Here is a 26577-nt window from a genome sequence, read left to right as displayed (position 1 = left end):
TTTTCTGTTTTATTTTATATGTTTTTCTGGACAACTTGCTGGCCTGGGACAGACTGTACCTTCCAGGACTAGCTAATTCTTAGAGACAGCAAAGGGCTCTGGTCCTAGAGAATATCTTCCATATGTCTTCCAGGCTGACCAATCCTGAGTCTATAACCCCAATCACAATCTTCCTAACTGTCATATACCAAACCAATTATTTCCCCTGCCCTAAATCATCACAGAGCCCTACCCATCAACAAGAGATCACCCCAAGAACCATATCCAACATTTATGTTATTAGAACAAACACCGCATAGGTCATGAGACATTCTTCCTGGCAACCTTTTGGAGGACAACAGATTCTTGTTTAACCAAAACTTTTCTATTCATCACATGTAATTCATGTATGCACTCCTCCAAAAGGACTCATAAGATAACCATAGGACAGAAGAAGCTCTCTGCTCTACTTATTCAAGCCATAAGAACAGATACATTCTACTCTGCAGAAGCATCAAGTAAGGAAGCCATTAGCCTGAGATGGCTCTAATCCCTGGGAGCCTATGAAAGCAAACTGAAATCTAAGCTTTAATAAATTCCTGTACATTCTCATCAGCTTAAGAAATCAAAACCTAAGAACAAATGATCACAAATAATCAACTAGATTTTTCCAAATTAAGCAACTGCTTAAGCAATAGCCCATGAAATGATCTCCATGCTTGGCTTCCATGTCTGCACTATAAATCCCTTCCTCTGGCTCCTGTTGGCAGAGTTACCCTAACCACTCTTGGTTTGATGCTGCCTGATTCAAACTGATGTTGGCTTAATAAACTCGTAAAATTTTTAATATGCCTCAGTTTATCTTTTAGTATATGTCTAATTTGAGTTTTGCTTCACTGATATTATTTATCAGTGAATTGTTTTATATATTAGTATTTGTCTTGTATTAAAATATAAAAATTCAAGTAAACAACACGAGATGGAAGAGTTGGAATAGTTCATGTTTGGTTCCTATCATGTAAAAGCAAGTGGGGGGCAAAACTGACCAACTGTTTTACAGTAGAATTAATGACAGATTTGATTATTTCATCATGTATTTCCTACAATTACAAGGTTTATATCAATCTAAATATTTCTCACTGGAGAATAAGTTTATGTGTGTTATTGTTTTAAACAGGGGCAGGGACTTTTATCCCCCGGAAAATACTTGGCACAGGACTAAAGTTGCCAAAAGTGTGTGTATCAGCTTAATGCTTGGAGCACCTAACAAAATTTCTCCACCAATGGATTACTTGGACAGTCCCTTTTAACGCAAATGTTTGTTGGAAGTGATAGGAAATGTAAAGAACTCCTGACAGTTAGTTAATCCATTTATGCCTAAGTTCTCTAAAAACCCATCCCCAACCACAAACAGTGAGTTTTCATCTTTTTTTTTTCCATAGCAAGGTAAATAAAGTAGGCTGAATAGTTGAATTCCTTTGGGGCATAAAGAGTTAGAACAATACAATTAATTCCTAAAGCAACTGGCAAATATTGTGGAATCAGATGGCTTTCCTTTCTCCAAGAACAACAAAAAGGCAGTTTAGCCAAGAATATTAGATAAATTGGTGGTAAATTGACCCAAACACCCAAGGTTCTTACATATATCTCTCAAATGTATATCTCTTCCATTTGAATCTGTATAATTCAATGGGAGTATAAACATTTATTTCAAAAATAAATTTAGAAAGTTTAAAATAAAAGCAGACAGTTTGTTTCTCAAAAATAAGCCAGGTGGTGAAAGACAAATACCATATGGTCTCACTTATAAGTGGAACCTAATCAACAAAACAGACAAGAAAGCAAAATATAACCAGAGACACTGAAATAAAGAACAAACTGACAGTGACCAGAGGGGGGTAGGGGGATAACAGGAAAAAGAAGGGAAGGATCCTCAAGGAACATCTATAATAGACACATGGAAAAAGCCAAAGGGTGGTAGGATTGAGGGTGGGAGGTGGGGGTGGGTGGGGTGGGGGTAGTGGTGGAGAAGGGAAATGGAGACAACTGTACTTGTACAACAATAAAAATAATTAAAAAATAAAAAAGAAAGGGTTGATGGAAAGCTAATTGTAATTTCAAATGGCAGAGATAAATCCTGATAACTTATTCACATTTGGGCTATAGCTTAAGAAAACTTGTAAGAAAAGAAAAGAGCTATTACCCTCATGCTTACATGCTCAACTCTGTATCTCCAGTGAGAAAAAGGAGAGGATAAAAGCACACCCTTAGATACCTTAGGATCCTAAGAAGCTGCAAGGCTAGTCTGATTGAAGGAAAACATCATTGAAAATCAATGTTAAATGTGCTGATATTAAGAACTGGGGAAGGAAGTACTCTAATCACTTTGAATAATGAAACAGCTGTAGAAAAATATTTTGGTGTTTACCTTTACCTCTGCTTCCTAAGTATATAAGTACTTATTTATATGTACATGGAATTGCTTTCCACCCTTCCCTTTTTCTCTGCCTGCCTTTTAAAAATCACACATAATACCATTATGCACTATAATAGTGAAACCACTTAATTCTCAAATTTATTTCTGCTCCCATTTGTAACACATCCCAGCTATAATCTAAAAGTGAGATAAATAGGGGGTAAAATATTTTTCTTGATTTATTTCTTCAAAATGTGTTTATAATAAATAAAGGGGAAATACACAAAAATAGACTACAACAAAAGATCATTTAAGAGAGAGAATACAAAAGACCAAATGCCTTGTTAAATTAACTAGTATTATATTGGTAGATGCTTATTTAATAAAGTAATCAGACAATTATTATTCAGATTTTTTATAAAGGTAAAAGATAATTTCAAGATAGGGTAAAATAAAACAAACAAGCAACAAGAAAATCATGTGATCATGTAAGCAATAATTCCTACTTAGGTTCCCTGTATAACTTGTTACCAAGTGTTTTGCAGTAAATGGCAATAACTAATTATTCCTCAACCTAAACTAAATTTAAATAAGAAAGGGAGGCAGGAAAGCGGGAAAACTCTTTAACTTTATTCTCTGAATGAAAAAAATAGAACTGAAAATGAAGAGAAGTCTTCATCTGGTAAAATGGCACATGCCTGATGTGTTTCAAACATTCTACCTCTTACCTTCCATAATCCAAAAAAACTGAAGTTGTTGAATCTACACAAGCATCTCATTATGTAATGCTGTAGTGGCTTAATTTTTAAATTATAACCCTCTAATATTCTCCACCAAAGAAAAGCTTATTATAGGTGCCTCTTATTCTAATGTGATATTTTCCTCAGAACCACTTAAATATTCACTTTGAGTCAATATACAGACATGAACTCAGAAAATTAGCACCCTGAATTCTGCTGCTAGGCATGTAGTTAATAGCATATATCTGTTTTTGTGGCAGAAAAGTGAAGGCTTTTCATTTAAACGATAACTAGTTTCAAAGAATAAAACAAGAAGCAAAATGCATCATGTGCAGATACACTTCTCTTTCACTTTGGGCAAACAAAACTTTTTTTTTTTTAAGATTTTGTTTATTTATTTTTAGAGAGGGAAGGGAGGGAGGGAGAGAGAGAGAGAGAGAAAGAGAGAGAGAGAGAAACATCAATGTGCGGTTGCTGGGGGTTCTGGCCTGCAACCCCAGGAATGTACCCTGGCTGGGAATCGAACCTGGGACACTTTGGTTCCCAGCCCATGCTCAATCCACTGAGCTACGCCAGCCAGGGCTGCAAACAAAACTTTTTTATGAGCACTAAAAAGATTTATAAGAAAAAGTAGGAACTCAATGGCATGTCTGGAAGACAACTACTGAGACTAAGTACATTTTATAAATAAACATTACTTTTGGTACAATTGTCCTATTAAGATCAAAATATTACAGAAGAAGAATTTCCATTAAGAAGAAATGATTCTTCCCATTAAAAGTTATCACAATATATTCATGAAAATTAAAAATTATTTTTTTCTGTGACTAGTTTAATTTTTTTCATTGTTGTTCAGTACAGTTTTCTCCATTTTCCACCCACTGCTTAAATAGAGTCTATCTTGTGAATGTCTAAAATCCTTAATTGGTATAAAAAGTTAATATTTTCACTTAAACAATGAATAAGATGCTGCTAATATCATCTCTGAATAGGATTTCTGCAATATATATGTAATAAATACTTATCTTAATTATCATGTCTTATGTTTAACAACACATGAATACCATGCTGGGTGCCATATTACTTGACAAATATAGAAAGCATATAAAAAATCTCACAAAGCACATTTAATTTCATTCTTGTATGGTAGAGAGAATAAAGCATGCTATCTTGATTTTTGGACAGAGAAACTTACTGAAAAAGGGAATTAACTTGAGTTTACAAAGAACACAGAATCAACACCACAATTATCTGAAAAGTTCTATTGGCCCATGAGGCTTTAAATTAAAATAAATCTAAGAAGCTTAATCCCCATGAGGGCAGGGACTTGGTTTTATTCACTTCTGTATCCTCAGTACCAAGGGGATACAATACTAGAATCACAATAGGCTTCTAGTATTTATTGAACATAGAAATTAATAATAGAAGGTTTAAATTCTAACTAAAACAATTCTGAATGCTTCCACTAATGGGAGACTTACTGCTTCTTAAATCTGGATTCTGAACATCATATATTATTGAGACAGATACAATCTTTGAACAATGTCTTAATCTAAACATCTCATTTTAGAGATTTCATAACTTAGCTGAACATAGAAATATCAGATGACTGAAATGAAGCCTGAAACATCAAATGAGTTAGTCAGTATTATGCTAGTGCACATTTTAAGTTAGGATGAAAACTCAGGTTTAGAACTGAGAGATTCATTCATTTTCCTCCCCCACCCCTGAATGTTTTCAGGATAGAGGAAGGAGGAGATAAAAATGCTATCAAGAAACATGTCTGCATCAGGAGAAAGAGTGAACTGGCCAGTTGATATAATACGCAGGAGGCTTAGAAGGTATCCTTTAATAGAGAACTTGAATATAAAAAAGGCTGCTTATTGATCCAGTCAGATCATCTATCTTTGCACTAATTAATAATAAAGTCTATAGCTCCTTGTACTTTAACTAAAAGGTATAAATTTAAGTATGTTAATTATGAATTGTAAGTCTTACAAAGTGCGGAATAAATGAATATTTGAACTGTACATGTTGATGCAAATTTAGAGAAGAAACCCCTAAGGGTGTGATGTTCTATACACATTAGAGAAGAAAATGATTATTGAAGGAAGGCGTATTGAAGCTAAAATGCTGCTGAAAGATCCAGTAAAATATAGACATCCACTACCTGCCAGACTTGATAAAAAAAAGAATTATGGCAGCTATGACAAGAAAAGGTTTGGTAGAGTGCCAATGTGAGCAGAAGCATAATCTTCAAGAAGAAACCTGTGGAAAAGAATGTGTTCTTATTGTAAACATGTAATGTGTAAGATAAATTTGTTGAGATTCTTCCAAGCTAAGATGAGATTGTGTACAGATACTCTTAGTTTATGGTCTGGCTTATTTAGCACTTCACAAACATTATTTTGGCTTGGTTTTTCAAAATACATTAGGCCTATACATTTCAATTAACATTCTAACTCTACCCAGGACTACAGTTAGTTCCATAGGGATGGTTGCTGGTAGGTCAAAATATGCTTGACATCAGATTCCGACGTGTGCAACTATACCCAACAACCATCAGCAAGTTCAATGGCTTCTAAATATTGCCTACATTAATTGACTTAAAGGTAAAAAAGTACATGTGATATATATTAATATCTGACTTGAATAAAATTACTATAGGTTACAATAATTAATTTCATCTAGTATATTTATACTTAATGATTATTAAACATAGCAGTAGGAAAATTGTAAAAACATAGGCACTATTCTTTTCAAATAACTCTGAGGAACTGATTTCTAATTAATAAAAATTATTTTAGAATATCAAATTAGGAGTAGGTAGTTAAAAGGGAAATTTGATACTATTGATGTAAATTGAGAATTTTTCCTTATACACATCCAATTTCTAATTTTACAAATTATTAATTATCTAGATTATAGTTTACATCTCTTATATGCTTCCATACGAATGATTAAAAGAACAGCATGCCTTTAAATAGGTTCTGGCACAGTTATTACTGTGCCGAAAGTCAGACAGTGTAATAAACTTACCCTACTATTTCTAACAACATTTAGAAAAGTTTATTCTTAGGAAAAACAAAACAAAATAATATAATATTCACAACTAACTAAATAACAATACTTAGTAATCATTCTTCTTGCAAGCTTCAAGGAAAAGAAACTATCCTTGGATAGTACATATTATATTCACAGAATAATAAACTAAAATTGCTATGAGCATAGTAATAAAAAACATTATGATGCATCACATACAGCTTTAAGGTCATGTTAAGAACATAAATCTTTCAGCTCTAAAATGTATTATACAGAACAAATGAACTTAGGCTTTTATAGTTAGGTGCTTTGAAACAGACAAAAATTATTAGATATTGATTATCATGTATACTTTCATAATTAATCCAATATTCTTAAGATAGAAGAGTATGAGGATGTCATAAATAAGTATTTATGAAATATTTTATATGAAGATATTCTGAAAATAAGTGGAACATATATGCCTTTGTGTATGTGTTTGTTTACACTACCTTTTTTCTATAAAAGTTTACAATTCATATATCCAATAAGCAAAATATTACACATTTCCTAATAGCTAAAAATTAAAAGGATATGGAATTAAGCTAAGTGCTACATATATCTAAATAGATATGGTTCCACAATTAAGAAGCTTACTTTCAAAGTCATTATTATGTCTAACATATACTTAAAGTATCCACATATGTAGAGTGATAATTTAAGCTAAATACAACAGCTTATAAATTAATAGAAATAAGTCAATGAATGTATATATCTGAACAAGTAGAAATTTAAAGCAGAATATACCAAAAATGTAAAAAATAAGTTATAAGGGGAGAACAAAAATGTTAAGCATATATATAGAAGGTATACAATAGATCCTGAAAGAAGACCAAATATATATATGTAAGTTACCAAATAATTATTGTTAAATACCCATTTTGAAAAGATGAATATTCCCAGATTTTATAAGAAACATACTCCAACTGCAACCCACATATTAGCTGTGGATATACTCTCTTTGTTCTAAATTTTCTTCAAGCACATAAAATTCATCTATTTTTCTATTCAGATTTTTAAATCCCATTCTGTCTCCTATTTCCAAACTTGAATTCAACAATAAAAAGAAATTGCTTAGGAAAAGGGTCTTCCAATAATCAAAACATACACATACATACACACACACACACAACACAACTGCTATACATTTGCATATCACTAATAAGACTAAAAATGAAAACAAAATAATCTAAAACAGTGAAGAGTAGAAGAACTTCCTAGAAAAAATATTGGCTCATGATGGCCACCAATCATGCAAAAGTTGTCAATATATTTAAGATTTCTAAGAATGTACAGAAGCCACTGACATAGTAATTCCACCTTGAGAATTTTATCATGATACTGTTTAAAAAATAATTGAGTAATAGCAAAATGATAGAATGCAATCTAGTCATTAAAATTCATTTTAAAAAGAATATTTATAGCATAAAAACACAAAAATCAGTGGAATAGAATAGAAAGCCAAGAAATAAACTCACACCTATATGATCAATTATATGTGACAAAGGAGGCAAGAACATACAATGGGGTAAAGACAGTGTATTCAATAAATGATGTTGGGAAAACTGGATACATGTTAAAAGTGAAAGTAGACCACTTTCTTATGCCATATTGTTTGGGTTCACCCTGCCTGGTCTCAGGAAACTGTAACCCCTCGCGGCTAAGGCTGAGTAAGAGACCTCTGAACCAGGAGACACCAAGGAGACAAAACTTATTTCCCTGGCATGAATGCTGCCTGTTTTAATTCCTGGCCCCCAATGCTTGATCAGTTAGCCAATGACAGGTAAGGTTCCCCAAAAGGGGAATTGCCTAAGACAGGCATGATCACATGGAGGCCTCAGGGAAGAGACTCAGGGGGCTGTGAAAATGAAGGGGTGATGGACATTGACTCCTGTCCCCTCGGCTTTGTCAAAGCCTGAGTCCCTATTCTTAGTTGTGAGGAAACCAAGTCTTCCGGATGCCTTTGTCTCCTCTGCTTGACTCAGGCCTGAGGAAATAACAGGGGTGGTGCAGTCCAGACCAGAGTCTGCGAACCCCTGGAGTAATCAGGCCTGGGACATAGAATATGCGAGATCCTGTGAGATCTGTTTGCTGGAGGATGCTCTTGAATTAGAATATGAAGGTATGGGCAGGAAACCAAACTAGTCTTTTAGGTCCTATAGTTTTTTTAAGTAATAAAACCCCCAAATCTCAGCCCAGAACCCAAGCATGAGTTCTGCCAGTCCCTTTGAAAGCTACCTATTCCTTTTTATCTTCCCTGCCAGACTGTAATCCACAAACTGTATCTGTATTTTTAATAAAAGTCTGCTTGGGTGGGAAAACAGAATGCTCTCCACTAGAGAGAGTGGTCATGCCGTTCCTCTTTCTCCACAGGACTCAATAGTCTGTGTGTATGTTTTCTCATATCTCGAGCATCTGCAGCAGCGATGGATACTGCTGGCTGGTATTCGTCTCACCATATTCAAGAATAAACTCAAAATGGTTTAATGATTTAAATGTAAGACCTGAAAACATAAAATAGAAGAAAACAGGCAGTAAACTGACATGTCTCTTAGTGATATTTTTTGGGTATGTATATTCAAGGAAGAGAAACTAACTAACTAAATAAATAAATAGACAAATGGGATTACAAAGTTTTCCCATGTAAAAATGAGATAACAAGTTTTGTGCAGAAAAGGAAATCATAAGCAAAATGAAAAGATAACCCACTTAATGGGAGTAGATATTCACTAATGACACATCTGATATTCACAAAGGATTGATATTCAAAATACATAAGGAACTCATATACCTTAACATAAAAAAAAATCCAACTAAGAAATGGGCAGAGGACCTGAATAAACATTTCTGCAAATAGGACATACAGATGGCCAACAGAAATACCCAAATTGTCCAGTGTCACTAATCATTAGAGAAATGCAAATAGAAACAAAATATTACCCTGCCCCTGTCAGAATGGCTATCATTAATAAACCAACAAACAAGTTTTGGCAAGATGTGGAGAAGAGGGAACTGTTGTGCTTTACTGATGGGGTTGCACATTGGTGCAGCCAGTATGGAAAACAGGATGGGGGTTCCTCGCAAACTTAAAAATAGAATTTCTATACCACCCAGCCATCCCACTTCTGGGTATGTATCCAAAGAAATCCAAAACACCAATATGAAAAGATATATGCATCCCTATGTTTATCGCAGCATTATTTACAATAGCCAAGATATTGTCTAAACATTCATTGATAGCCAACTGAAAAAAGGGGTGGTACAGATAAATAGTGGAATATGACTTGGCCATAAAAAAAGAATGAAAACTTACCATTTGAGATAACATGGATGAACCCAGAAGCCATTATGCTAAATGAAATAAGTCAGAGAGAGAATGAAAGTACCATATAACTTCATTTTTATATGGAATTTAAAGAACAATAGTAGGAGGGAGCTACATTAAAAGTCTGATTCCTTCTAATCTTAGCAAATTGGGAAACAGGGTTGTGATATTTTGGAGATATGATCATATTTTATCCAATACTAGAGGTTTGTATATACTAATTACCACAGAGGTTATTTTTCACTTTATATGAACATGTGTAAGAGAGGTAACAGTAAACCACAGTATTTTCCCCCACTATTTCATATATCAACAAATCTTGTCACTTTTGTGTAAGAAATAGAAGAAAACAGAAAGAACTCTTTAAAAAAATGGTGAGTGATTTTTTGAAAATGATTTTAGATTATCTTTCTTGGAGGTACAGAAACACCTAAGCATGTCTGACAGTCTACTGCACCCTACAGAGGCCCTTTCACTGGATTTGTTGCAATAAGCTATGAATACTGGTAAAGAATTCCTCCAAAAAAAGAAAAAAGTTAACCTACAGTTGACCCAGTAGCAAAATCCTCAACATTGGAAAGTTGAAAAGGAAAGAGTATTTTTTTTAGTGTAAATCCCATAAACAGATGAGGGGATAAACATGAGTGTGAGTGATACCAGTGTTATCCTGATTTGAACTTGCTTATTGATGTTATATGTAGAGATGACAGATTAGTGCAGCTATTACTAGATTGGTGTTAAAGTATGAAAACATTTTATCTTATTTTTTGCTCTTTTCTTCTGAAGTAGATTTCAGCTTATTCCTAAAAGTGCTCCTCAGTACTTCCTCCTTTTTCATTTTTTTTCCTACACATCAGAATTTTCTTCTTGTCTTTCACAAACCACTACTGGAAATGACAAATTACTAAGTGGGAATCAAAAGGCACATGTAGGTGACTGAACAAGTGTAGACTAGGAAATGAAGGTGTGAACCATGTTGCCTCTCAACATAAAGCTTCTTCTGCCAAAATGAGGCAAACTTGCTTTAGCTAAAATAAGATATTTAAACCAAAAAGTGAAGGTAAAAAAAATCTGTACATTTTCACAATGCAATACAGAATGTAACCTTAGGCATACTTGCCTGCATTCTAAGGTCCCAATTCTTTTGAAAATGGAATCTCTTTTTTATTTGACATATTACTGCTGAAGTATACTTAGAATGCTATCCTATGTAGTGAAGCCTTTTAAAAGTGGCTTTAGTAATTAGGACCCAGTACACGTCCTGACAGGACTGGAAATAGGAAGACGATCATCATGTTACATTCTGCCTCCATTGCCCTACCCACTTCTGTCACTGTTCCACAACCTAGCATATACACCAATTTAGTGCAACTCTCTTATATAGCAGATAATTAAATCTAAAAACTTATTTCCTTGAATGGCATTCAATGCCTTCCATGGTCTGATATTGATTAACTTCAATCTCACTGTTTTCCAGTATCCTGTGCTATCAGTGCCCTGCCTTCTCTTCCGGCCTTTCAACGGCTGTAAAGTCAACTCTGTGCATGAGGCCTGTTTTTTCATTCCCCAAACTGCAGGAGGCTTTTCTGTCTGTTTACACACTAGGTTGGAAGTGCTGAGGAATTAATATCCCTAGAGGAAAAACCCTCAACAAATAACTGGTGGAATTTAGTGTGTGAGACATATGTTTTGGAATTAAGCTCTACTTATCCATGGTATTAGCTAGCTTAATAAAGCACCCTTTACTGTTGTCATACCTTTTCTGTATCACTTTTCCTCCAGCCATGCTCCCTGCATCTCCCAAATGAACCACCTGAACTCGAATTCTTGTCTCAGCACCAGCTTACAAAGAAAGTGCAACTATGACAGTTGGTACAAAAAAAATGATTCTATCAAGCAATTATCCCAGTAACTGATTCTTCACTGGCCAAATGGCAACAAGGTTCTCCACTTCTAGCAGTAAGTACAGTACTAATAACTCCTGGCATTCTGAAGTATCTCAATTATTAACATTCTTACCTGTGGAGAGCTGGGATATACAAAATAAATGGGTTGCATTGGTTTATGTAATTATCTCAAGATTTGAGAGAATAATACTGCAGGAAGTAATTATTAGAATAATGGTTATTGTTAAATGCCATTAGTGCACTGAAGGAAGAAAAAATGACATATTCAATACAACTAATACCCAATCAGGGCATGGAGTGAAATAAAAGGCTTCTTAAAAAATAAATAAAGCATTTATAGAAACATTAGTCTTCTGCAGCCAAAAGACAGTAGAGATGCAAATCAAACACAGAACCTGATGATGCAAGGAACCAAACTGCAAAGAAGGTTAATTCGTAGCCTTATTATATCTCTTACATTAAAGTAAAGCATGGATTGGGGGGAAAATAAGACATGGAATAGATATGGTTGATATATTTAAGAACTTAAATCTCCAGAGTTCCCTAAAACCTATGGGCCTGCAGAAATGCCTCATGCACCATTACTAGAGGAAAACAACCCCCTTTTGCTTAGAGAATATTCATTGGCCTCACCTCAGATATCTAGCAAGATGAAACCTGTCCTCTTCATGATCTCCCTCTCCAATTCTTGCAAGTCTTCCAGGCCAGTAACTATAGATCATTCTCAATATAATTCAACTGTGGAATATTCTCTCTTCATTGGGAGGAAAGAGATTGTGGATCAAAAGAATCTGAGGGCCCAGGCTGATATGTATGGGTGGGAATTAAGAAATCATGTTTGGGAATGGATTTCAAGACTACTGAATATGAGGCCAGATAAAAGACAGTTTATTGATATGAGAACACTCACTATGACCCAGAATTTAATGACACCTCAAGCCAGTCATTATATATCGTTAGGATACTTCTTTAAAATGGAATTGAGTTGGTAGAAGGATAATGACCTTGAGTGAAAGAAGCAGAAATACTTGTACAAAGTTTGATGAAGGCTAAAGTTTAGAGAGATAAGCATGTTAGACCTGATTCACTAAAGAACACTAGAGAACCCACCTGCTACCTGTATTCCTGGGAAGGCCCTGAAGACAAACCATTCACAATAGCAAAAAGGAATGTGCTAATGAAAACAGTCCCATCTTGAAAACTCAGCTATAGTTATCCTTTACAAACCAGATCTGAAGGAAAAGTTTGGGGTCTGCGTATGAAAATGGTTCACTAGTTTCAGTAGAAATGATGGGATTTGGGCATAGTAGGGGCCACATGGCAACACTTAACTGTAAGAGGGAAGGTGGATGTAACTGTTCTAAGTGTCAAAATGGGCAGCCAAGACTGAATGACACACAAGGATCTATGACACTGGCTAACAGATTTTGATGTACCCAGAACTGAGATAGGTTAAGAAACCAATGAGGGTACTGCTGGATCTATAAAACCAAAGCATAAGACCAGGTGACATCAAGGCTAGTATCAGCTCTGACAATAAAGTCATTATTCTACACCACTTTCTGCACTGCATCCCCTAAATCCACAAGTGAAAAGCAGGCTAAGTTCTTTTGAGGAAGTTATACATAATGCCATGTGCTGAGGAATTAACACAACCCAAAGCAGTCCTTAAGCAAAGAACTCCAGAGAACTAATTTACAAACACAACAGCACATGTGCTCTGGAGGGGCGGGTAAAGCCTCTGAGGCACCTCTCAGAGACATTTCTTGCACTTGAACCATCTTCTCAATCTCTGTTTATGTTTAGGTTTCAGGTTCTCTGTAAACCATGCTATTGTAATGATGAAATAATATTTTAGACTTTCTTGTTCCTTTCTCTTGTCCACCTATGCCTATCACTGTCTTCCCTAGTACATCTTTACCCATCCAAATTATAGTCACACTTCAGAAACTTTTCACATGCCACCAATTAAATAAAGCTTCCTTAACCTCCTTAAGTAGAGCTTTTCCCCCATTTCATGAGCAATACTTAAAAAAAAAACATAATATTCAGGACAATTATAAACCTACATACAAAAGAATGAATTTAGATCCCTTTCTTGTATTCTTCATCGACTTAAATGTAAGAACTAAAGCTATAAAAATCTTAAAGAAAAGAAAAAATATATATATTACTTGGACTTCAACATTTAAAAAAATTGTGCTGAAAACAATATGAAGAAAATATTAACCAAAAGAATGTACAAAACTATTTGTAAATCATGTATCTGATAAGGGAGTTGCATCTAGTGTAAAGAACCCTTCCAGCTAGATGACAAAAAGAAAAATAAACCAATTTAAAAAACGGGCAAATGATTGAATAGATGTATCCCCAACAAAAGCAGATAAATGGCTAAGTATACAAAAAGCTCTCAAGTCATTAGCCATTAGAGAAACACAAATCAAAACCAAAAGGAGAAACTATCACATACCCACTAGGATGGCTATAAACAGATTAACAGACAATAGTCAACATTGGTGAAAACGTAGAGAACAAACTCTCATGCATTGCTGGTGGGAATGTAAAGCAGCATAGCTGCTTTAGAAAATACTTTGCCAGTTTGTCAAAGTGTTAAACCTAGAGTTACCATGTGACCCAGAAATTTCATTTCTCTGTACATACTAAAAAAAATTAAAACGTATTTTCATACAAAAACTTGTAAATGAATGTTCACAGCAGCATTATTACACTAACCTAAAATAGAAACATCCTAAATATCCACCAAAGGATGAATAAATCAAAAACTTTATATTCATATAATTGAGTAGAATTTGACAATAAAAAGTAATCAATAAATGCTAAATGGATAAAATGAATACATGCTACAAAATGGATGAATCTGGAAGACATATGGTAAATAAAAGAAACTAGTCACAAAACACTACATATATTGAGCCTAGTGCAGGAAGTTGTGGGGAGTTGGTTTGGGGGGAGAGGTGGGATTGCTAATAGGAAGAGGGTTTTTAATATATTCTAAACTTTGTGCTGATGATTACACAGCTCTGTGAATATACCAAAATCATTGACTTGTACACTTTAAACATGTAAATTTTATAATATGTGAATTAATATATTTATTAATTAAATGACCTATTTATTAATAAATGTGTTAAATAATAACATCCACCCCTCTCTCTGTTGTACATGATGTCTATTATTTAAAATCATCCAACTTCATGTTGAACAATCTCAAAGAAAAAGGTAGAATAGACTGGTTTCTATCATGCCTCAGAAAATAAAGGGAAAGAATTTATGAGAAAAATGAGTTCCAAAATTCAAATGTTGTTAGAGTTTTCAGTCCTATTCTCTAGTGTTTGTATACTGGCTTTTATTTACCTCACAGTGTATGGAGTTTGTTCATATACAGGCAAACATGGTTACACGCAACTCAGAGCTTAAGTGCTTATAACTTATTTTTGTTCAATTTATAGTTTGGGTTATATAGGCTTCTTCTCAAATTCTAACTCTACAATTTACAAGCTATGTTATCAGAGAGATTTATTTTGATCCTTATGTATTCATCAATGAAATAAAAGAACTAATCTCACAGTTTGTGTCAACAATTTAATGAGATAACACATGTAAAATGTATAGTATAATATCTAATATTCACTATATATTGAATATATAGGTTCCTAAACTATAAGAAAATCATCCAGGTTAGCAAAGAAAGGTCAGCCCATAATGTTATGGTCAGGAACTATTCAATTGATTGTAGAACAATCAGATATTTCTTTTAAGAAATTTAAACAAAGAAACATGGGGTTCAGGGTGAGGTGTATGTGGGAGAACCAATGAGCACATGGAACTATATCTGAAAGTGTATTATACAGAGTGATATAAAGACCATAAGAACAACATGGACATTTCATTTATAAAGGAATTAGGTACTGAGAAAAATAAAGTTATGACTAATTTCCACTACTTTTTTAAATCTACATTCTACCACATGATCTCAATCAGTCTGATGATTTTAAATATCTTCATGCCAATAATTTCCAAATGTGTATCTAGAGTCCACTCCACTGAACTCCAAACTCATATATGCAATAGCTTTTTCAATCTATTAGATGTCTAATAGGCATTGTAAAACATAACTTTGATTCTATCCTTCCACACTTCTGCTCCTCTGCCAGCCTGTTCCACATTAGTAACTACCAGGGAGTCAAGGAAAAAGTCTTGGAGTGATCATTCCTTTTTCCTCTGATATCTGACACACAATTCAACAGCTGGTCCTATTAGCTTTACTTTCAAACATATCCAACATACATCAATCTTTCTCCAGCTGTATTGTCAACAACTTATTTCCTCTCTTACTGATATCACTGCAATTGCCATGTGACTAGTCTCCCTACTTTCATTCTTGGCCCCTCACAATCCATTTAGTAATCACAGTGGAACAAAAGTGACCTATTTGAAAATTGCTAGGGGAGTACATATTAAGAGTTCTCATCACAATGAAAAAGATTTTTTAACTATATGAGGTAATGGATATTATGTAGATTTATTATGGAAATCATTCTGCAATATATACATATATCAAGTCATTATGTTGTGTGCCTTAAACTAATAGTGTTATATGTTGCATCTCAATAAAACTGGGGGGTAAATGTAAGTAAGGTAATTATTGAGAAAGACTCAGCAATATATGAAGACTATGAATTTTAGCAACAAAAATAACAAATACATACTTCATGTTAATGGTCCATTATTATCCATCTCTCCCCCAACGAATATTTACAGTAAGAATGCCATGCAAACGGTTGTCAGAATAAAATTTAAATCATTCAATAAATATCATTACCAATATTATTAAATAATAGATTAATATTATTACAGTATTTATTGATGAGTAGTACCATTGTGCTAAAAATTTACATGTAACATCACCTTTAGTCTTCACAAAAATCCTACCTATGAGGTAGGTAATATTATTATCTGCATTTCTAAAATAAGGAGACTGAATTGGACAAAGTGAATCACATAGCCTAAAGTCAAAGAACCAGTAAATAGCAGAACTGGAAAACAAAATCTTGAAAGAGATATGATGGTATACCATGGGAAAAAATCCAGTATCCAATGAGTAATGAAGTCACCTTATTGGAGAACGGAGTACATACCTATAAACTCCCAATGAGATTTCAGAGATACTTGATCTAGTTGCTATGAGGCATAACTTTATCACTTTTTCTATATTTGTGGTCTAATAGTTCAGTTTTTGTCAGGGGGAATCCCATTCATGTGCATCATTAGTGGCCTCTAAATTAAGTATAAATAAAGAGAACTAAATTATTTTCCCAGCCCCTTTATTTTACTTAATGAGAATTGCAAAGTAACTTGGTTATTTACTTCTAATCATTCCATTATTTTCACATCATTCAGTGCTGTGTTGACAGGAATTAACAAGTGATTGGAATTCAATAACTTCTATTATTCTTTTTAGATACAAGTTTCTCAAGTCTCTGATATGTTCCCAATTACATATTCTTTACATTGTGCAATAGGAGAGTTTCATTAAAAACAAGTAAAACATGATTCTCCATGCATGATGAGATTTCCAGATATTAGAGGTCCCATTTTGCAGCTTTATTTGGTTCAAATTTTCAAAATTAAACTGAGAAACAATATGTGTAATATGGTAACATCCTTAGCCATCCAACATATCAACACTTTTTTTGTAGCATTTTTTATTCTCTAAATACTCAACTCCATAGATTCATTTCTGTTTTGAGTCTTGCGTTTTGATCCACCAATGCCACTGTACAAGTGGTGTTATCCAAATTTCTTTCAATGACTCCTTATTAATATTCACTTATTTTCCAAATCACCCTGAACATTATTCTTGTTTTATTCAATACTTACAGTCAAGTCCATCACTATTTTACATCATCCAATTTTTATTTTCTCATAGCTATGATTTAAATTTTCTGTACCTTTTAGTTTTCCTTCTACAATGGATTTTCAGAATTATCTGGACAACTTTTTATCCCTTTTCATGAAATTTTATTTTAATGCCTACCTGATCATAGGAACAATTCTTTTGTTAAATTAATTTAAATACTGACCCTGACACAAATTATTAGAAAGCAAGTTGAGAAAACATATCTATCATGTGCTAACCACTGTGTCTAGTGGTACTTTTCAGGCCATTCAACTGAAGGCTCAGACAACAAATGGCTCACTCTCTCTTCTAAATGGGTGTATCAAGGGATGCTAAATGATGCCGATCACTTCCTAGTATGGTATGAAACAATGAAACAAGTACCCGGCTTGGGTGATGAGTAAAGATTATATTTTTCGAGAGCCCTGGCTGTTAGGATTGGGTCTAATCATCTTCTTTGCTCTTAGCTTGAACCAAGTAATGAATTTTCTAGGTTGCTGAGAAACAATAAGTCCAATCTTCTCTTTAATTCTTATCTTTCCTTCTCCCCAGAGACCATGCTACTTTTCAGGGCCACCCCAGGTCATAGAGATCTCCTCTTTTTTTGAATTACTATAAATTTATGGATTATGACACCAAGTTTGCATTTATAATGTACTCAGTACATTGATTTTTGTTTTTGTAAAAATGTAAACAGTTGCATAATTTAACCTGGAAATTTCAATCAAAAGATGTAATTTCATCATATGATTTCAACACTTTGAGTAAATTTAAATTAGTTATTTAAACTTATCTAATCATAGAATTCTATATATCTGTACAATAAAGAACATAGGACTTTATAAAATTGATATGAGGATGTTATATCTCCATAAATGAAGGTATTGATAAATGATAAAATAAAAGTTAAAATAAATAATAACAAAACAATAATTTTGTTTGTGCCCCCCAGCATGGATTTTTGGCTGGGTGATTTTTGGCTGATCTTCTGACAAGTGACCTGAACAATCAATAGAATCTCAGCTGACATTAATTTTTGAAGCCAAAGAATACAGAGGATGTTTGGCATGATCTGGTAAGAGATTTTGTAAGTAGAGGGGGAAATGCCCTGTGCAAGGCATCTGCAGCATAAGAAAGAAAAACAGAAACAGCTTAGTGGCCCCCTCCCCTACACAGTAGGGCCCTGGTCCCACACAGGGAAACCACCAACTCTAAGTGGGAGAGACTTGGAAGGATATACAGAGTCTGGGAGACTTAGGCTATACACATACACAGTGAGCAACACATACATAGTGAGCAGCACATCCATAGTTACAGCGCCAAATGGGAGAGTTACAGAGAAAAACTCTATCTCCTAAAACTGTCAGAGGCACTGGCAGTCTGTGGACAGCCCTGACAAAGAGAGACTTAGTGCTTTTTTGGGAAGTTGGAGCACGTGGAGAACTGGCCCAGGGCTCGATGTTGCAGTGTTGGGGTCCACATAGAGACTCCTTTAAAAGAGGAGCTAGGTGAGACACGGCAGGGACCCCATACTCCAATGTGCTTGTAGCAGTTCTGCCAACAAAGAAACCTGAGTGAAAGCACAGTTCGATCCCACTGAGTCCAGCTGCACAGAAAGAACAGAAAGTGTCATGCCGAAGGGACTGTGCAACCTGACCCAGCACCGCTGGTGAGCAGGAGGCCATGCAGAGTGGGAGTTCAGGCCTGAGACTCCTGCAAAAGCGGCAGGCTAGGTACTGGATGGCCAGGACTGAACACCCGAGATTCATTTCAGCCAGGAAGGGCCCCTCATAGGCAGGTGTCCCCAACCCCTCACCTGCAGGACTGCAGGCTCTGCAGATCTTTGAGGCCAGGCTCAGCAGGCACCTGCTCAGCGAATATCCGCAGAGGAAAGAAAAAGCTCTGAAAGGGCCTTTTCTGAACTTCTACCAGATACTGTCAGCTATGCCAGTTCCTCAGGCCCTGATCCCCTGAAACCAGGAGAGAAGTTAGAGGCTGGTGCAACAAGGAGTGTTCAGGGCTCCACCCAGCCTCAGCTCTTACACAGAGCTGCCATCAGAGCCAAGCAGGAAAGAGCTGTCCCCTTTAGACAGATTGGCCTCTCACTGGAAATAGACAGCTAATTCATCAGACACTATACATTATTAGAAATAATCTGGGACAAACCAAGATGTGTGGTGGAGGGTGGGGTAGAAAAACACTTCTATTGTCTTCCCTGAAGACTGAATACTTCTCCTGGGGGGTGACCCAGGGATTCCACCTTCCCGATCACACCAGAGGTTCCCCTCTGGAGGGAGGTGGAGGTGGCACTGGCAGTGATATTGGACATTAGATGAACCATTCCTGGGCCCTGTGCTGATGGAAAGCTGCCAGGGTAGAATAGTAGGGATCAGCCAAGCTTGAAGGAGACAGCCATAGGCTGTGGATTGCTTGTAGTCGCAAACAAGCTGCCTAGGGCGAGACTAGGACACCATCTGACTTTATCAGGGGGGCGGGGAATCCAGAAAGAGGACAGTGGCAAACACTAGATTTTGCTGAGATGAATTCCACTATGTCTTCTTCATTATTTCAATTATTTTTTCCTCCTGCAGAGATTTTTAAACATTTTTTCTTTTTTTCAAGCTTGTTCCTATTATTTCAGTATTTTTTAAACTTTAGTGTATTTCAAATCTCATACTTTACTCCTCCTTTCTCATACTCCATTTTGCCTTCTTCCTTTTTCTTCTTACTTTTGTTTTAAGTTTTATTTTTTCCCTTTCTATGCCTTGTTTCTATTCTGCACTCTTACTATTTCTTCTCCCTCCAGCCCCTCAAAAACGTTTTTCTTGCCGTTTGTCTGCTCACATTCCTTTTCCCTTTCTTATAATATCCTTATTCTTTCTCCACCTTTATTAATATTTGCTCATTGGTTGTTGATATGGTAGTTGTTGTTGCATTTCTTTAATTTTATTCCTAGAGGTTCACTATTTTTGTATTTCAAATCTCAAATTTTACTGTTCCCCTCTTATACTACATTTTGCCTTCTTGCTGCCCTTTTGTTTTTTCATTTTAAATTTTGCTTTTTCCCACTTTTAACCTGGTTTATATTTCTCACTCTTATTGTTTGTTCTCCCTCTATCCTCTCAAAATCACTTTTTCTTTCCTTTAGATATTTCATAATCTTTTTCTTTCTTTCTTTTTATTCTTCTTATTCCCTTTTCACCTTTATTAATCATTGCTCATTTGTTGTTGATATTGCTGTGGTGGATGTTTTTCTTCAATTGGGTTACTATTTTTTCACTATCTTTCTATTTTTTTAAACCTCATGTTATTTTGTTTCCTTCCCTTACTACATTTTTGCCTTCTTCCTTCCCTTTTTTATTTATGATGTAAATTTCATTTTCTTTCCTGCTTTTCCTTGTTTCTGTTCCCTACTTTGATAACTTCTCCTCCCTGTGCCCTCTCAAAATCAGTTTTCTTTCCATTAGTCATTTTGTATGTGTTTTTCCTTTCTTATAATAATCCTAGTCTCCTTCTAACTTTATTAATATTTTCTCATTTTTTTGTGGATAGTGTGGTTGTGGATAGGGGTTATTTTGGGGGGATGGGTTTTCTTTCCTGTTTTTTTTTTTTTATTGTTGTTGTTTTGGCAGTGCCTATACAACAGCATGTAAGACATGGTGGGTGGTGTGACTTTTAATCAGCCAGTCAGAGAAAAGAACCCACCAAAGTATGATCCAAAAACAACCAAAACAAAATTACAATTAGAGAGCCCCCATAAATGGTATCCCAAGGTCATCAAGCTCAGGATAAAGTAGACTGCACCACTGAGTCCTATTGGTCTCCTGCCACAGAAGGCCACCCCAAAAAGACAGGGAGTCAAAGATCAATCTAATATGCAGAAACAAACACAAAGAGTCACCTAAAACAGGGAGACAAAGAAACAATCCCCAGATAAAGAAAGGAAAGAAGGAATCCCCAGAAAGAGTGCTAAATGAAATTGAGGCAAGTAATTTATCAGACATAGTGTTCAAAATAATGATTATAAAATGCTCAAAGAGGTCAGTGAGAACTGAAAGGAACTCTATGGAAGCTACAATGAACTCAGTGGGAACTACATCAGCATGTGAAAGGACATAGAAACTATGAATAAGAGCCAGGAGGAAATGAAGAATACAATATCTGAAATGAAGAATAGAAAGAAATGAAACTCTAGAAGGAATTTAAAGCAGGCTAGATGAAGCAGAGGATCAAATCAGTGAGTTAGAGGACAAGGTAGAAAAAAAATACCCAGACAGAGCAACAAAATGAAAAAGACTAAAAAAGAACAAAGATAGTTTAAGGGAGCTTCAGGACAAAATGAAATGTAATAATATCACATCATAGGGATACCAGAAGGAGAAGAAAAGGAGCTGTTTGAAAACCTTTACTTTTTCTTTTTTCTCCCCCCCTGCCCCACTCCAAAAACCTTTACTTTTTCAAACAGGTTCAAAAACCTCTTTGAAAAAGTAAAGGCAGAAAACTTCCCTAACCTGGTGAGGGAAAAAGTCACTCATGTTCAGGAAGCACAGAGAGTCCCAATCAAGATGAACCCAAGAGGCTCACTCCAAGACACATCATGATTAAAATGGCAAAATTTAAACACAAAGAGAGAAACATAGAGGCAAGAAAGGAGAAACAGCTAGCACATACAAGGGAGCACCAATAAGGCTATCAGCTTATTTCTCAAACACTACAAGCCAGAACAGAATGACAATAAGTATTCCAAGTAATGGAAAGGAAAGGCCTGAAACCAAGACTACTCTACAAAGCAGTGCTCTCATTTAAAATGGAAGGCAAAATAAGGAATTTCCAACAAAAAAAGGCTAAAAGAGTACATACCCACCATAGCAGCATTATAAGAGATGCCAAAGAACTGCTGTGAGAAGGTGAAGAAAGAGAGGAGGGGTGGGAACACAGGTACAAAGGGGAAAACCGCAGTGAATAAGTACCTATAGATAATAACTTTAAATGTACATGGATTAAATGCCATCAGAGAGATGCAAATTAAAACCACAATGAGATACCATCTCACACCAGTGAGAATGGCCATCATTAATAAATCAACAAACAACAAGTGCTGGCAAGGATGTGGAGAAAAGGGAGCCCTAATGCACTGTTGGTAGAAATGCAGATTGGTGCAGCCGCTGAGGAAAACACTATGGAATTCCCTTAAAAATCTAAAAATGGAACTGCCTATTGACAGTTATTCTACTGCTAGGAGTGTATCCTAAGAATCCCAAATCACCAATTCAAAATAGCTCTTTGCTATTGTAAAGAGTGCTGCTGTGAATTATTTACAATAGCCAAGAGCTGGAAGCAGGCTAAGTGCCCATGAGTAAATGAATGGATAAAAAAGTTATGGTACATTTACACCATGGAATACTACACAGCAGAAAGAAAGAAGGACTTCCTACCTTTTGCAACAGCATGGATGGAACTGGAGAATATTATGCTAAGTGAAAGAAGCCAGTTGGTTTATTACCATAGACAAATACCATATGAATTCACCTATAACAGGAATCTAATGAACAAGATAAACTAATGAGCAAAATGGAACCAGAATCATGGAAACATGGAGCAGACTGACTGTGACCAGAGGGGTAGGGTGAGGGAGATAGTGGTGGAAACAGGGAAGGTACTAGTCAAAGAACACATATGAATTACCCATGGACATGGACAACAGTGTGGGGATTGATTGTGGAAGCAGGGGGATCCCGGGCAGAGGAGGGCAAAAGAAGAAAATTGGGACAACTGTAACAAAATAATAGTAAAAAAGTAAAAAAAATTACCTGAATATTAAAAAGAGACATGGAAAGTAGACTTTACCAAAGTGCAAATAAAAATCCCAATTTTTGCCTTATTTTAAAATGATTGGGGAAAATAATCCAAAACATGTGCAGATTTCCATTTTTTTAAAATCCCATAGAGAATTTTACTGAGAAAATGTTGATTTATTACAGTTTTGCCATATCTCCTTTTCTCCACATACATTTTGGGGTCTGATAATATTTCCTGTGCAATAGAACCATAATGGTTTTAATGATTGTTAATTTGCCTTCCTTCACTTTTCTGTGGCTTTTAATATATATTTAAAGTTCTCAGCTTTAACCTATTCATTTTATTGGTCAACATAGATTTACATAATATTTATCTTTTTACTATAGAAATAAATTCATAATTATATTTTTGTGCTGCACTAAATGCTTCCCATTTATTTTATTTTTACTTAACCCTCAACAAAATCTAGAAAGGTAAGGGATATTATTTCAGTTGTTTTACAGAATAGGAAACTGAATATAGAATTATTAAGTGTTCTAACCAAAGTCATACAGGCCTATATTTTTATTTTTCCAGGCTAGGAATATATGCTACTTTTATTAGAATAAGTTGGATACCTCCATAACTCCAATATATGGCTAACACAACTTTTATTAGCCTTGGTTCTCATTCAATTTGTCCAGATAAGCAATTCAGAAAATACAGAGTACATGAAAACTACTCTACTGCAGAAAACCCATTATCTCTGGGGCTTGGTACTGAACAACACAAGTCTATAAAGGCAAATAGACTATTGGGGAGTGCTACATATGGAATCAGAAATTCTACTTAGGAGTCTATTTTATGAATCCAGAGAAAGACGATGGTATCATGGACTAGAATGGTGGCAAAAATGGTGTTAAAATGCAATCAAATTCTGAATATATATAATTTACTTTTATTGTGTTTTCCATTATCATTTAGTCCCCTTGTATGCTCTCTCTCACAGCAATCACCACACTGTTTCCCATGTCCATGAGTCCTTTATCCTTTTTGCTCAGTCTCTCCATCTCCTAACCTCACCCTCCTCCCCACAGCTGTCATAAATTTGCTGTTGAATCAATTATAAAATTTGAGAAATACTGAAGTCAAATATAACTCCAATTTTTTTTGTCTGTAGCTCCTGGAATGCTAGAATTTCCCTTTTGTGAAACCATGATGCCTATTAAAAGGAATAGGAGTTCAGATTTGGATGTATTATACAAAATGCCTGATAGACAATTATGTTGAACAGGTACAATTCTAGATAAACAAACCTGTGCTCAGAGGAGAAGTACAAGTTGGAATATCAATTCAGGATTCATTAACATATTTCAAGTCTCGATACTGATCAAGACCATCTGTTGAATAGATGGCAACACCTATAAGAGTCAAATTATTGATCCCCAGGGAAGAAATCAGCCAAGGAAATACAACAGGTAAGAGAAAAATCTAAATAAATTAATTTTATAGAAGCCAAGGGAAACGATTGTTTCAAAAAAGAGGTAGTTATTAGATGTGTTAAATGCTGCTAATAAATCAAGTAAAGTAAAGGTCAAAAATCAACTTCTGACTTTGACAATGTGAGTGTGACACTGATAATATGTTACTTCAACAATGAGAGACGATCTTGAATTAAGTTGTTTTGATGGAGCAGTGGGCCAAAGTCAAGCAGGTGTGGTTTTCTAAGAGAAGACTGTACAGACAGCTCTTCATGGACAAATAATAGAAACAATATATAGATAACTTTTCATGACATTTTATAGAAAAATGTATAGTAGTTACAAAGAGATAAACATTGCAGCAATTTATATGCTAGGAATATAATACAACTGATGATACATTAGAACAGCACTATTAATATCAGAGAATATATGTTATGAATTGCATAATTTGTCTTTGTTACATTCCAAAGATAATTTCCCAAATTATAAATTCATTTTATCTCCTTTATTTTCACTTAATGGATAGTTTTCAGTTTTTTCCCCAGAATAATACAAGCAGTTGGTACACCTTGCACCTACAGGTTTAAAACTTTTGTGTGCATCTGTATATATACATAAACACACACACAAACAGATATATACACATATCTGCTTGTGTGTTTATACATATATATTTATAAACTTACATGTATACACATACATGGAGATATAAATATAATTTCCATTATGAGACAAGGTTAGAGGTTTGAACTAAATTATTTCTTAGTCACTGGACTGCTTCTAAGGGACCACAGCCGTTTCTGACAGTCTCTTTTGAGATTTGCTTAATTCATTGGGAGCAGGTATTTATAGAGGTATTACTTATCTACCCCTGTAACTATGAACTCATGAAGCTAATCTACATATGACTATTTTTCACTGAAAAAATATAGTTGACACATTAATTCTAATTATTTCCCTATTAACAGGTTAATAAATTGTTTTTTCTCTATCTCAACTTGTTAGAAAAGTTTGTTCCTTGTTCCATTTTCCCCTTAGAAGTTATTTTCTCATCTCAGTTTTGTTTTACTAACATAACACGCACTATACAGAATAGAGCAGCCAAATTTGTCGCATAAAAATAAACTACATTATTATTCACTTTATGTGTAAATAGGGCCAATGACTAGAAATTTAATCTCACTGATGTAATACAAAATGAAAAGAAAATGCTGAGATTACAATACACTTCAGATAACATTCTTGTTCTGTCCAAATCAGCACTGTCTTAGACTAGCAATTTTCAAACAGTGTACTGTGAAAATTTTAAAACATGCAATATCAGTCTATTTAGTCTGGGCCACTGACCTCTTTTCCATTAGACTATCAAATAAAAGAATAATAACAGCCAACACAACAATAGCCATCTGATGTGAATGAATTAAAATTATAAGTATTTTTGTCAGATCAGCAAAAAATATGCATAATTTGGTGTGATGCAGAATTTTAGTAATTAGTTTATGTGTGGCATGAGATGAAAAAAGTTGAAATCACTATCTTACACTGTTAAGTGTATTCTCTCTGAAAAGAGAATAGCCACATGTGACAAAGTGTTTTACAGTTTCCAGGCAGATGAACTGATAAATGCTTTTGAATTAATATAAAATGTTGGAACACATAGCCTATTTTCAAACATATTTCATTTAAATGTATTTGTCAATAAAACACATTTTAGGCCAAGTATTTGTTTAGGCCAAATATTTCTTCATTTAGTTCTACCAACAAACTTTCTAAATAATTACTATTTAAAAATTAATTTCTTATACCTCATAAGAGATAGGAGCACAGATTATGCAAAGCAAAATAAGCCAGGTGCTAAAAGACAAATACCATATGATCTCACCTATAAGTAGAACTTAACCAACAAAATAAACAAACAAAATATCATCAGAAACATTGAAATAAAGA

General features: G+C 34.7%; 1 protein-coding gene and 1 long non-coding RNA gene across 5 annotated transcripts in view; both read right to left on the bottom strand.

The window, feature by feature from the left end:
* Nucleotides 1-26577, bottom strand: part of EPHA6 (EPH receptor A6) — a 920707-nt gene that overhangs the window by 779793 nt on the left and 114337 nt on the right. The gene's annotated exons all lie outside the window — the stretch shown is intronic.
* On the bottom strand, nt 7739-25326 carry LOC118498873. The gene is made up of 3 exons (XR_004901360.1): nt 25313-25326; nt 17549-17553; nt 7739-7812 (listed from the first exon to the last, which is right to left on the bottom strand). It is a non-coding gene; the product is annotated as an uncharacterized LOC118498873 (long non-coding RNA).

The sequence above is a fragment of the Phyllostomus discolor genome, chromosome 2, assembly GCF_004126475.2.
Source record: "Phyllostomus discolor isolate MPI-MPIP mPhyDis1 chromosome 2, mPhyDis1.pri.v3, whole genome shotgun sequence".
Taxonomy (NCBI): Eukaryota; Metazoa; Chordata; class Mammalia; order Chiroptera; family Phyllostomidae; genus Phyllostomus; species Phyllostomus discolor.
This window is presented reverse-complemented; position numbering and strand designations above follow the sequence as displayed.